This window comes from Pleurodeles waltl, chromosome 2_2 (genome assembly GCF_031143425.1).
Source record: "Pleurodeles waltl isolate 20211129_DDA chromosome 2_2, aPleWal1.hap1.20221129, whole genome shotgun sequence".
Lineage (NCBI taxonomy): Eukaryota > Metazoa > Chordata > Amphibia > Caudata > Salamandridae > Pleurodeles > Pleurodeles waltl.
The window spans coordinates 1,029,181,199-1,029,193,612 of NC_090439.1; the positions used below are offsets into that span (position 1 = coordinate 1,029,181,199).

At 44.4% G+C, this 12,414-nt stretch overlaps 2 protein-coding genes across 2 annotated transcripts in view; one reads left to right on the top strand and one right to left on the bottom strand.

Annotated features, from left to right (window-relative positions):
• SLA (Src like adaptor) overlaps window positions 1-9,649 on the bottom strand; it is a 92,871-nt gene extending 83,222 nt beyond the window's left edge. The window contains exon 1 of the mRNA XM_069220781.1: window positions 9,520-9,649. The gene's annotated coding sequence lies outside the window, so the exon portion shown is untranslated. The remainder of the gene's footprint in view (window positions 1-9,519) is intronic.
• TG (thyroglobulin) overlaps window positions 1-12,414 on the top strand; it is a 673,226-nt gene that overhangs the window by 497,034 nt on the left and 163,778 nt on the right. The window lies entirely within an intron of this gene.

Consider the following 12,414-nt stretch of genomic DNA (forward strand, 5'->3'; position numbering starts at 1 on the left):
GGAGAAGCTCCCCCAGAACATCTGCGTCCTCCTGGGGTATCTGAGAGAAGCTATCCCGCAGATATCCTGCATAGGAGTGATTTATCTGGTCGCAAGCCACCGTATCTGTCCCATGCCCCAGCACAGTGAGGGAATATGGGACTGTGGTTTATCCCAGCCTTCTACCTGCCTTATCACCTTCCCTAAACAAGTATTGTCTATATTGGGTGCAGGAGTATTTCTTGAGTCGTGCCGAAGTGTCTGTCATTTGGCAGTTCAGCGGGGTCAGCTGCTAGCAGGCGCTAGGGTCCCGGTCAGTGCAGCTATCCCAGCCCATCCGCCTGTGTTCCAAACTGGTAAGGTCCTGCTCCAACTGCACTCATACTCAATGCATGTAGCCCATACATTACCCCTTTAGTGCCACCTTATAAGCCTCTGATTCAGTCAGCCTGCTGTCAGTAGTGTTCGAGTTCTATAGGAAAAAACATGTAGTGAACTACGTCATGTGCTGCCAAAACCCCTCATTCCGGAGCGCCTCCGTACAAAGACTCAAAAGCGGGATCTGGTGCTTAAGCCATACAGAAAGCAGTGGGCAGTAGAATGATAAATAGCAGTTAAGGTCCGCAGAACTTTCAAACATATTGATGTCCTATATCCACCACCCAACATATTTAACCTGCTGTGGACTCTATGTACAGGGGAATAAAATGCAAAGCCACTTTCAGCCGTGTGAAAGTGTTGCCTGCTTTCCAACAAATTGAGGCTCTCAATTTGTCTCCCTCAGAGAGGCCTACACGTAAGGCTTGTGGCCTTGTCTAGTGGGAGCTCTATCCAGGCTCCAGTTGAGCACACAATTAAAGTTGCCCATCCACACGAGTCGCCTGTGTATGTTGGGAGCTAATTATTTCAACATCCCAGGATAAAACCATTTATCAATCACCTGGGGTGCCTAAAGGTTCACAATGCAAGTATCAAACTGTCTTTTCAACAACAAAATATCGCCCTTGGGGGTCGAGATGCACCTCCTTCTGAAAGAAAGAAACTCTTGCTGCCATCTATGTTACCACCCCTCAAGCATAATTGGAATACGGAGCTGCAAACAAATGTCCCAGCCATCTTTCGCTGAGGCATGAGGCCTCCACCCTCAGCAGGTGTGTCTCCTGGAGTAGTGCCATCTGCACCTAATATCTCCACAGGTAGAAGTGCATAAGACATAGTTTAACCCACAGACATTCCATGTAGATGGGCCCTATTCATCTTGTAATCTGCAAGCCTGGGAGTGTGGGCACATAGGCCTTTAAGTCTCACGCACCAAACATATACCACAAGACCCCGTGCATGTGTCCTGATTGCCACCTCCAAGAAACAGTAAACTGGTACCTAACTACCCTCTGCTAAGGTTTCAAGTTTTGGACAGACAACAAGCTATCTCCAACTGAGACCTCTCTCTGGTGTAACATCTACGTGTCCACTCACGGAACCCAGTGCACAGAGTGCCTTCCCCCTCACTCAACAGATCACTCCCCTTTAACTAACCTAGGCCAGGAGGACAGTTTAAAAACGTGCAAAACAAATAAAAAGAGAGTTAACAGAACAAGAACAAAGTATAGGCACAGCCACCCTCCTATGCCTTCCCACTGAGGTGCTTCTCGGCTGGTGCCAAACCACCTACAGCCAACCCCTTAGTGGCGAAGTGGGAGCATGTACCTTGCTGCTCTCCTTCCCGCCTTGTAGGGAAGTTGCTACCTGCTATTTCACTCTGTCAATTCAAGCCCAGGTTATATCAAATGCCTGTCCAGATATAAAGCGAATCTTTCAAACCAGACATCTCCCAGTTCACAATTACATTGTAACAACTGAAGATCTGTCTGTCACCTCCGGCCACACATGTACATTGCCAGGAGTCCCGGCATGAGGGCAGGAGAGTGTCACTTATACGCTGCGACTCAGGCCTCCGGTCTAGTTGTAAAATTCCTTTGTGAATTGCAAAAAATCATAAACTTATGTCAAAGTGTGTTTTCCTTTGTGAATCAGGCCCTGTATGTATGAACACTTGGAAGTGTGAGTAAAATAGTTTCAATATTTGTTCCAAAGCCTATCCAGATTGTCATGTATCATGGTTCCGGGACACAAATTAGCTGTACCCCGAGTTTGAGATGTAAAACTGTAACGTACCCCCTGGTGCACTAGAAGTGGAAGAGTCTGAAAATGATAACTGAACTACCACCATAGACGTCATTTAGGGGTCACAAGCTGCGGCTGCGACCCCTGGCTTGCCGCTTGCGTCCCCTGGTACTGCCTTTGGGATCTCTGGCATCTGGGTTTGCAATTAGTGCAATAAAGAATGGACTACAGTTAGCTGGAATATGACCCTCCATGGTAGCTGAGATAAGTAAAAAATGCTTTTAAATGATGTGTGCGTTTTTGCGGGTGAGAGTGTGTTTATGTAAGAGTGTGTGTGAAAGTGTGTGCATGAGCAAATTTAAAGGTCTGAGGACAAATGATGTCACTTCCGCTACCCCTGACATTTTGGTGAATTAACATGGATGACTACCACTGTACCATTACCAGAAAATGTCCAGAAAGCCAGGCCACAGTCTCTTAGAAATATACTTGTCCCACTTTTAGGTGGAATTCAAAGTCCGACCAAGGTTTAATAAAAATAATAAAAGTATGTTAACACATTAGTCTATAATACAATCATCCTATCAATGCTACATAAATTCTGATCAGCAAGCATTTCATTACAAAAGGCGAATTCAAGGAAAGCAGTGCAAGCTTTGTACACACCAGTTGAAGAACAAATGAAGTCACTTCTCACTGGTCTGCTTCTTTACCTTAAAATACCACTCAAATGGCAAATACATCAGCTCAGCTCTCCAACTCAAAACGCTCTGGTTCAAGAAAAGCCAAACCTGCCTTTTGAAAGCAGGCAAGCTGTATTACATTAGATCTTCCAAATCAAATAAAAAGAACACCTGCCCATCAGACACCTAGAGAAGTGAATCTTGCGCTTGTCTCCTGCAAATACAACTGTTGTTCATTCTACCTGTTATCTGCCATCACCTGTACCTCTTGAAGCTTCTCTTCACTCCCCTGCTCTTCATGTTCTATCCAGTAATTCAATCATCACACTCAATCTGCATGCTCATAATCCCCCTCCTTTCGCATGCCTTATGTGTTTCCCTCTGCGTAAACATGTATGATTATCCCATCTCTACTATACTATATGGAGATATATATTACCGAGTTCTGGCCAAATTCCACCAACCCCCGTGTGGCGGAGTTTTTTCCTCAAGTGCGGTAAGTTGGCAAGTGTGAGCGAGAATTGGAGTACCCAAGCATGATTTTTGGGTGTTGGGGGGCACCCAGGGAGATTTTTTTTTGTGCAATTGGTCATGCGCGGTTGCAACCATTTGTGGTGAGAATGCTGCTACTCGAGTACGAAATCTACTTAAGTGGCAGCAAAAGAAACTCGACCAGCAGTGATCTCTGGTATGCCACGTGACACTGATTTTTCAGCGCAGAACAAGCTCAGATGCTAAAAATCAGCATGAGCGAGCATTGTGGCGTGTCGATTTCCACCTGTTTGCGGAACTCTATGGAATCATGCAGAGTTTTCATATACCTCAGCAGAATTCTGCGTCTTCTGCCCACTCCTACTTCAGTCTTAATGTAAAGTGTTGGGATGGATTTTGGACTATAAAGGAATGTTTAAATAATTAACTTTACAAGTAAATGACGATAAACAATTCAGATAAATCAAAAATACAGAGACAATAAAAAAATGTCAGTGGTTGCACACATCATAAAGGAACTCATTAACGACTTACTGAAATCTAAGGGAAATGTGGAAGCAAAATTAAAAACTCTAAGTGAACCTTTGAGCAAGAACAATATAGGAAGGCTGTTCCACCGGTGGATGAGACTGGGCTTGTGTTGGAGAGTTGGCAAATCTAAAAGGTACCTTCAGAGGTTAACTTGAAGATCAGTTCTCTCTAATGGCTGTCACCTCATAAGGGAAAGGGAGGGGGGGAAGTGGTCAAAACAAAACATGCATTCCACAGATCCTCTGAGTGCGTGGCACGCTGCAATTGGTTCTTCTGTTGTCAAATTTGAGGACTTCATATCTTTTTTTACAGGTGATGCTTGCAAAAGAGGCATGAAAGCATTCATGACCTCAGATCGGGCATAGACCTGTGAGAGTTTTGCTTCGAGAGCATCTGCAACACTGAAAAGCAATGGCTGTAACCTTATGCCAGTAGTGTTCCACATAGTTTTACTCTTCATTGATTAGATGCAGAAGAAGTCTGCACTTGGGGTTTTGCTGAATTGCAATCCCCAAAACCACAATCTGAAATGCCGGGGATCCCATTCAAACCAGATAGAAACTTTTATAGAGTATTAAAACAAATACAGACCTTATGGCATTTTGCATAAACTGATCTGAATAGGTACTGCTCCGTTTTGGATGGCAAAAGGCAACTTTCCATACCTTGCAATTATAGCGACAATGGATTAGAAAAGATTCTAGTCCCATAATCTAGTCAAGATGAGTGTACAAACATAAACAATGGTAGCCAAAGTCCGGATGTCTGTGGTGATCTCACACTTTCACCTATTGAGATGTACAGCACATGTATGCCAGTATTCTAGCTACATTTTGCATTGCCTGGAACCACTAGCCTGCTGGAACAGATGAGATGGTCTAATTAGAAGTTCTAGGTTGGATGAAAACGTGAATGATAGAATATCTTTAAACGTAGCCAATATTTTGGTATAACAGATCCCATTTAAGTCATAAATTGACTTCTGTACATATTTATACCTGTTACCTTTAGTGCATTAATATGAGCTGGAATGAACAGTTATTGCTTCCAGTAAACTTGTTGGCTTAGAAGTTTTGGGGATCACAAACTTTATCTTCAGCTATGTTGCCAATGCTGAATCAACAGCTCAACACCTGGCCAATGCCGAGGCATTACAAATGTCCTGCTGCTGATGTGTCATCGGGGATTGGGCTTTGAGTCCTGAGCTTTCAGCTTCAAGGAGATTCCTCTGTTGGTCCACCTTACACTTGGGCTGTTTGGGCACATGTGTGATACAACACCAAAGAACGAATGAATGAAAAGAATTCTGAGAAGCATGAACAGCTGTTTCCAAAGGAAGCTTCTCAGCGCTAAAGCAAGCAGACATGCTGAAGACTGAGGATGGCAACAATTACACTCTCAAAACCATCTCACATGTCTTTAAACAATCAGGTTTTTGAGTTTGATTTAAGTTTCAGAAGCTATTCCTCGAAGATGCTTGGGCAGGGAGGTCCAACGAGTAGAAGCGTGAAAGCCAAAAGACCTCCCATCTGCTCTGGACCTTTGTGTATCCTGGGGACACACAGGGGATTTTGAGTTTCGGAGCCAAGTGTTCTAAGTGTTGTGTGTTTGTTTATTCTCTTCTGGATATATAATTGGCCTTTTTGTATAAGGCCCTGTGGGTAATTATTAGAGCCTTAAATTTAATTATTTGCCTGGCCGGTAGCAAGCGCAACAGGCCTTTTCGCACTGGCTGTCTTTTGGGAATTCTGCACTGTTTGCAGCCTATTTATCAGTTTATTTGTTGCTTCCACATATTGTACATTGGCATAATCTAGCCTAGATGCTATTAGAGCCTGTACATCTTTCCGCGTAGAGACTAGGACACATTTTAATGTCTTCCTTAATTATTTTAATAGGGCATAATATACTGCTGCAGTTGACTGTACCTGTTGTTGAAACGATTTTCAAAGCAGTGTTTTGGGCTGCACCTGTGGATCTTTAGAAAGAACAGTACACTGTCATGCCTTTTTGCACCACTTTGGTTCATGGACCATGCGAGTGCCCGTACAAAGCCTTAGTAAATTTAGACCCATATATCCCCCTGTAATCCACAGCTACTCACAGCACTCTCGGTGCATTTGGGGATGCTTAGTGGCCACCTTTTTTTGTTAGTCAGAACCAGGACACTCAATCCTTAGGTATTTGTGCTCTCTACAAATTCCAAATCAAATCAAGCCAAGCAAAGAAAGGGGCACGGGGCACAGAGACAGCACAAATACCCTGTGCTCTTTTGACTGTGCTTGTGTTCACACGTCAGCACATTTAAAAGAGATCTAATGGCTTTGCAAATGCTCACACATTAGATTGGCAGTGGCACTCACAAATCTCGCGAGACTTCCTTAAAAAATACACATTTAATTGCGGCTTCCTTTGCTCATTTTAACAGTTCCCCGATGACCGCCATGGGCAGTTGTATACATGTGGCCATTGTCTCTCCCTGCACGTTTGTGAAACATGTATCCTCATTTACATGCAGCAGGACCTGAATGAGTCATGATAGCCTCATTTTACTACTCACACAGAAGGAAAGTATAGACTTGTGGTCCCACTGGAGGTTAAAAGAAGATTACAAACCAACAAGCCAAGTGAATGGGGTCTTACACTTGGCAGAATCCGTCTCCCACAGTACCAAGGCATGTGTCGTCGCTCATGTTCTGAAATACTGAGGAGTTCAGTGTGAGTTCTGGAGGAAAGAACAGTTTGCACCGAATCAGAATTATGGGTTTTGCAGGGAAATCCACACCTCCCGCATGTGACCATTGGCATTAAACTACGAAACATCTAGGATAGGTTCAGTGAGGAAGGCGCCAAGGAAGTTGGAGAAAACAGCTGAAGTCAGTGGTTTCCTAAGATATTGACAATTTTAACCAGCAAAACCTGCAATCTAGAAAATGTACACACCTAGGAATCGCTGTTTACCAAAGTGTGAGTAATACTCGGCTGGAATCCCCACTCGATAGCAACGAGACTCATTATGAGTAATACTGTTTTTATTCTGCTGAAGTGATCTCAGAATTACATTTTCCGCATCAGTAAGGAAAGCATATTTATTAGTTTATAAACAGTCAATGTTTTATCTAGAATAAAGCTCATTGGAAGGCTGCAGTCTGGTAGAATTAGTTGTGGGACTATAAACTTTAAGTTTACCCAGTTTGTTGGAAATGTCATTAATAAAACTTGCAAACTCTCACAAAATGATTCACTGTAATGAACAAACGTATGTATCTTAAACTATTTATATCAGAAGTGTAACATCCGATGAACTGACTTTGGTGAAGGCTGCATGTGCAGGATTTAGAGCTAACCAACGCTTCTTGGAACGTGCATTGTAGGAAATGTTTTTTTTAGGAAGGATTTCAAAATTCTCTATTTACCTCACCTGTGTAACAAAATACTGGCCTGTTGTGCTTTCAGTGGGTGGGCTCATCTGTAACTCTGTTCACTTATTTTATTTATTATGTCTGGCCGCTGCAAAAACATGATTGTGTGGCAACAGCCTTGCCTGTGTAAATATGGCCTTGACGCACAAGTCAGGTAATCTGACAACATCTGCTTAAGTTGAACTTTTAGAAGAAAAAAAATGTATCCACCAATAATGCATCAAATTTTATTGTAATTGTTTCATGCTGGGTGTGATGCAGAAGCAGCCACTTTATAATAGCCAGATGATCAGCTGTTGAATGCTATCTCTAAACACTGATTGGCATCACTGCCCAGACAATGTAAACATCACCATTTGATGGACTTGGTCAAGGGCTTTTCCAGTGCTTAATGTGAGCCGGTGGTTGCAAGGGGGGCTGCCAGCCAGGGCCAGCTTTAGGGCGGTGCGAGCGGGGCGGTCGCACCTGCTGCTGACCTCAGGTAGGCGCCATTTACAAGCACCTGCTGAAAAGTTCATTGTGCGCCCAGCGTTCAGGAAGCAATTAAAATGATACCTCTTGAGATTTATGTTTCTGCTAGGGAGAGAGATGGGAGTTTTGTCTGGTGGCAGCTTTGTATCGCCATAAAGTAGCGTAGAGGGTTAGTAGGTCTGCTGCAAAGAACAGGTCTGTATTCTATGTGGATAGCTGAGTTGATTAGTAAAGCCAGCCTTTACAAGCACTTTCAAACAAATTAATGTATGTGAAAGGGGCTATGGAGGGATGAGGGGCACATTTGTTGGGTGGTAGTGAGTGAATCCGAGGGGGTGGTCATGGGGAGATTAACAGCGCCCAAAAATAATTGTTGCACAGGGCGCCACCAGCGCTAAAGCCGGCCCTGCTGCCGGCACTCATTTTTGGGGACCGGCACTTATTTTTCCACATCAGGCTTTGATGCTGAGCAAGAGACAGAAGAACACAAACAGACAAAGAAGGATGCAGAGAAAGATGGGGAAACACTGATAAAGGGAGAAAGCGCAGAGGAAAAAAAACTGAAAGGATGAGTGAAAAGGCAGAGAGTGGTGGTGAATTAAAAAGGCATGAGGTGGAATCAAGACTACACAGCTTTTTATCACCCCGCTTTCACTACTTGCCGAACCCTGGTTCTTGGCAACATTTTGTGACCCGACACATATTTTTTCACAAATTGAGCCATGGCCCCTTTTGCCCAGGGCATGAAGCAGAACTCTTTGATATTTAAATGTAATGCGAGTGGAGTGAAAAGAATAATTCAGTCTTAGTCATTTTTCACTTTAAACAAAAATGCATGCTCACATCACAAAGCTATTTCAGCAGGGAGCACAAAATTTAGGTGAGTGCCTAACATGTTGCCTCGGTTCTTACATCCCTTGCTCTGCACCCTTATGTACCCCCGAGAGAGACTCGTGCAAGGTAAATATGAAATCTATGGAACTGTTACACAGCTGTTATTAATAAAAAAAATAGGTGAAGTGCATTGCCACAATTTGCCACGCTGTGTTGTTTTGCATTAAATGATGATTTTCAGTCTGAGAGGATGATGCAGAGCCCTGTGTCATCATTTTGGCTAAACGTGTGTTCACCTTGACTCGCAAGTACATGACATTATGCGCCCCCTCCGCATTTACTAATAGTCAGCTCCCGGCTGTGAGCATCCAGGATATGTTCATGTATTGTGATGCGCTTAAAAGGCGCAGCAGATCAGCGCCAGTGGCCGGCAGTACAGCGCTGAGAGCGTGACCTCTCCGATAATAGCAACGGAGCTACAGTCAGTAAATAATACAAAGAGCCCACCCTTTAGGGGGGGGGGGGGGGTTAATTTGTAACTCTCTTCACTTATTTTATGTATTATATAAGTCTGCAGCTGAAAAAACACGATCTTGCGGTAACAGCCTTTTCTGCGTGATATGGCATTAACGCACTGGATAATCTGACATCTTCTGCATATATTGACATTTTTACAGAAAAAAATGTTTCCACCTGTAGTGCAGCAAATGTTATTAAAAGTGGCGCATGCTGGGTTGGATGCAGAGGCAGCCACTTTATAAAAGCTGTTGAACACCATACCTAAACATTTATTACCACCAATGTCCAGACAGAGTAACTCACCGACCACCCGCTTCTCTCTCCCCCCCCCCACCCCCCCCGCACGTGTGATGTCACGAATTCCCTTTTACTCTTGGGGTTTCTCACCCCTTTTTCTGCACCTTTTGTTTGCACGTTGTAAACTCCGAGCAGCAGCACACGGCAGGACAGGAGAGAAAGCTTACCTCAGACGCGAAGCATCCCCCTCCTGGTCCAAGGTCAGGTCCTGGCATCACAGCCCCATGGTCTCCTGGTCCGCGAGCGAGTGAGCGCACACTGTTGTGAAGTTCCCGCACTGATGTAGAACGGCAGTTGCCAAACCGGCCCCACACTTCCTGTATTAGAACAAGGAACCTTTCGGTGCTTGCTTAAGACGAGGTTCCTGTTTCACCTCTTCCGGCTGTTCTGCCTGTGTTCTGTGCCTGCGGCAGAACCGAAGCCTCTCTGTGGAGTAACAGAATGCAGGGGTGCAGCTGCGGTGGTTTTGGCAGCCCTGCCTGAAATAAAAGAATTAGGACAGTGACAACGGAAGCAGTTTGCAGACACAGGGGTACAAACTGTACAAAGGAGTGAGTACCGCTCTGAGGGGCAGAACAATGACAGGTGACTTGTGCATACCTTCGAGGGTCGGGGCATGGGTGGTGTGCGCTTGGTCTTGCCTTCCCTGGACCAATTCCCGTCATAGAGTAGGAATCTCCTTGAAGGTGAAAACTGAAGGCAACATAAAAGACTGAGGGTCTCTTAAGTACACAGAGTGATTGTGCTGCCATCCACCTGTTCCTCCTCGCCCTAGAGGTCTTCATCCCTTGCTCCCGTCTCAGTTGTCACAAAAGCTGCAGTGTTGAGGAGTCAGGATATAAGAATTGTGACTCATTCTTAAGGCAGAACTGAGTGCGAAGTTACTACTTTTTTTAGCTGGTTTTGGTGGAAAGAGGTGGCGTGTGGAGGAGGTGGAAAGAACAGACAAGGTCCGGCACAGTGAAGCATTGAATGCTCCCTCAGACGACAAGAAATCAGAGGGCGAGACATTGGGGAATGCTTGTAAACATCCCAAGGATGCTCCATGTTAATACCGGTGGCGAATCCATTCTCAGGACTGTAAAGTGTTTTAAAACGAAGATGCTGCTGCTCTGTATTGTAGGCAGGACTTATGGGGCTACAAGAATTGAAAGTATTGTGAAAGAATGGAACCATTACAAAGTATTTTTTGGGGCGTGATCATTGCCCTTGGCCGGGCTGATGTCAAGTAATGCTCTGTGGCAAGACAAGGTCACATCAGCCCTGTGTATTTATCTGTCTTCGGGGCGGCTTTAGTGCTTAGCTGCTAGTATCTTCAAATGTTTTACCTAAGTGAGTGTGAGGAGCTCTGGGGGCATATTTTTCCTATGGAAAAGGGATCTCTGTTCTCCTACCCCTAGTGTCTTATCCACCCACATCTCACAGGCAGAAAGCACGGGGTTCATGCTGCTCACACCGATGACTTGGGGACTGGCTGGTGGCCAAACTAGGGTTAGAATCGGACAAGAGGGCACCACTTCTTGCCACCCTGAGTCATGATTTCGATATTGCCTAGATGCGCAATTTCTTCTTTTACCTCAACTGCTAGGCTAGGCCTCTGGGATAAAACCTGGATAAAACCTACATAAGGAGTGAAAAACACGAACATTATACAGCTGGTGACAAACCTGTCGCCAATCTTAGACCATTTGCGGTTATATAGTGTGTGATGCAGAAAATAACTCCCATTCATGTTGTTTACAGAAATATCATGTCTGTAGGTCTAGCCTCTGTGTAGCCCCTGAAGGTAAGCAGCACTGCTGTTGTACTCAGGTCATGAGGGCAAAGGTCACCTCTGGGAGACATGGGGAAGTGCCAGATGTTGCAAAACTCACTGCGCTGGGTAGAATACAGTTACATGTACCGTGCACTGGGTGTCTGAGGCGGGTTGATCCCTGCCATTGGGGCTCTTTAAGACATTGTGACTATTGGCCGTTTTATGTTTACTGACAAAGGTTAGTGGTGACGGATCATTCATAAATGTCTATTTTCATCAATAGGCGAATTTAAAAAATGATAAAATAGTGTGCATGATGGGAGTAGTCTAAAGGCACATGTATGAGGTTTTCACTTTGCAAGGACCTGCCCTCAAAGAGCTCTGCATTAGGGACAAAACACTCAATGAAGCGAACACCGAATATTGCTTTCTTCAGCCCGTTAACACTGGATACAGTTCTACAGCAGTGCTTAATTTGTAAATAAAAACGTACCGGTGCCCAAAACTCTCCTCTGAAATTCGCGGCTGCTGCAATTAAATGCGCGAGCACAGAATACTGAGACAGCGTAATCCTGAAGCCAGCTGGGGGCTTCTTTAATCCATTTACAGCCACTCCCTACCCCTTCAGCTCACTCTTGCAGCTTTCTGCTTTCTCCCTTTGTGACGCTTTTCCGTCTTCCTCTTCCTCCCTCTTTCCGATATGTGTCTTTTGCTCGCCATAAATGCCTAAGGCAGAAAGAAGAGCCGGCCCTCAAAAATAAGTGCTGGTGCTCTGCACTGGAAACCACCGTCTCAATTTAGGCACTGTTTTACAGGCGGTAGAAAAGGGACCTGCCATGGTTTGTGAAGTAGAGGCAGCTTTCTGAAACCCATTGTACGTGTTATCAACATTGATGACTGGTAGAAAAGTGTTTGTGCAGCGTGGCTTCGTTTTGACACTTGCATCCAGATGCTCTTACAACCTTAAAGTGAAACATTATGAAATGAGGTGTTTTTGTATTGCTATTCGCCTAAAAGGTGGACCCAACAGCATAAAAGCATAATCTTTTTTACTTTGTTTCCAGAGTTGTAAAACATATAAGGTGGTACCTATGTTATCATTACAATAAAGTATTGATAACATGGGTAACACCTAAAGTTAAAGGTCAACCACGCTGCAACTTTTCACATTCATGCTCAAGTTCTAAGGAAAAACACAAATCTTACTTCCTTAATTCAGTGGCTAGCGAGATCTGAATACCAGGAAGTGGCATGTTTTAGATAACAGAAGTGCAGATACAGAAGGTAATTTGCAAGCACCATGAAA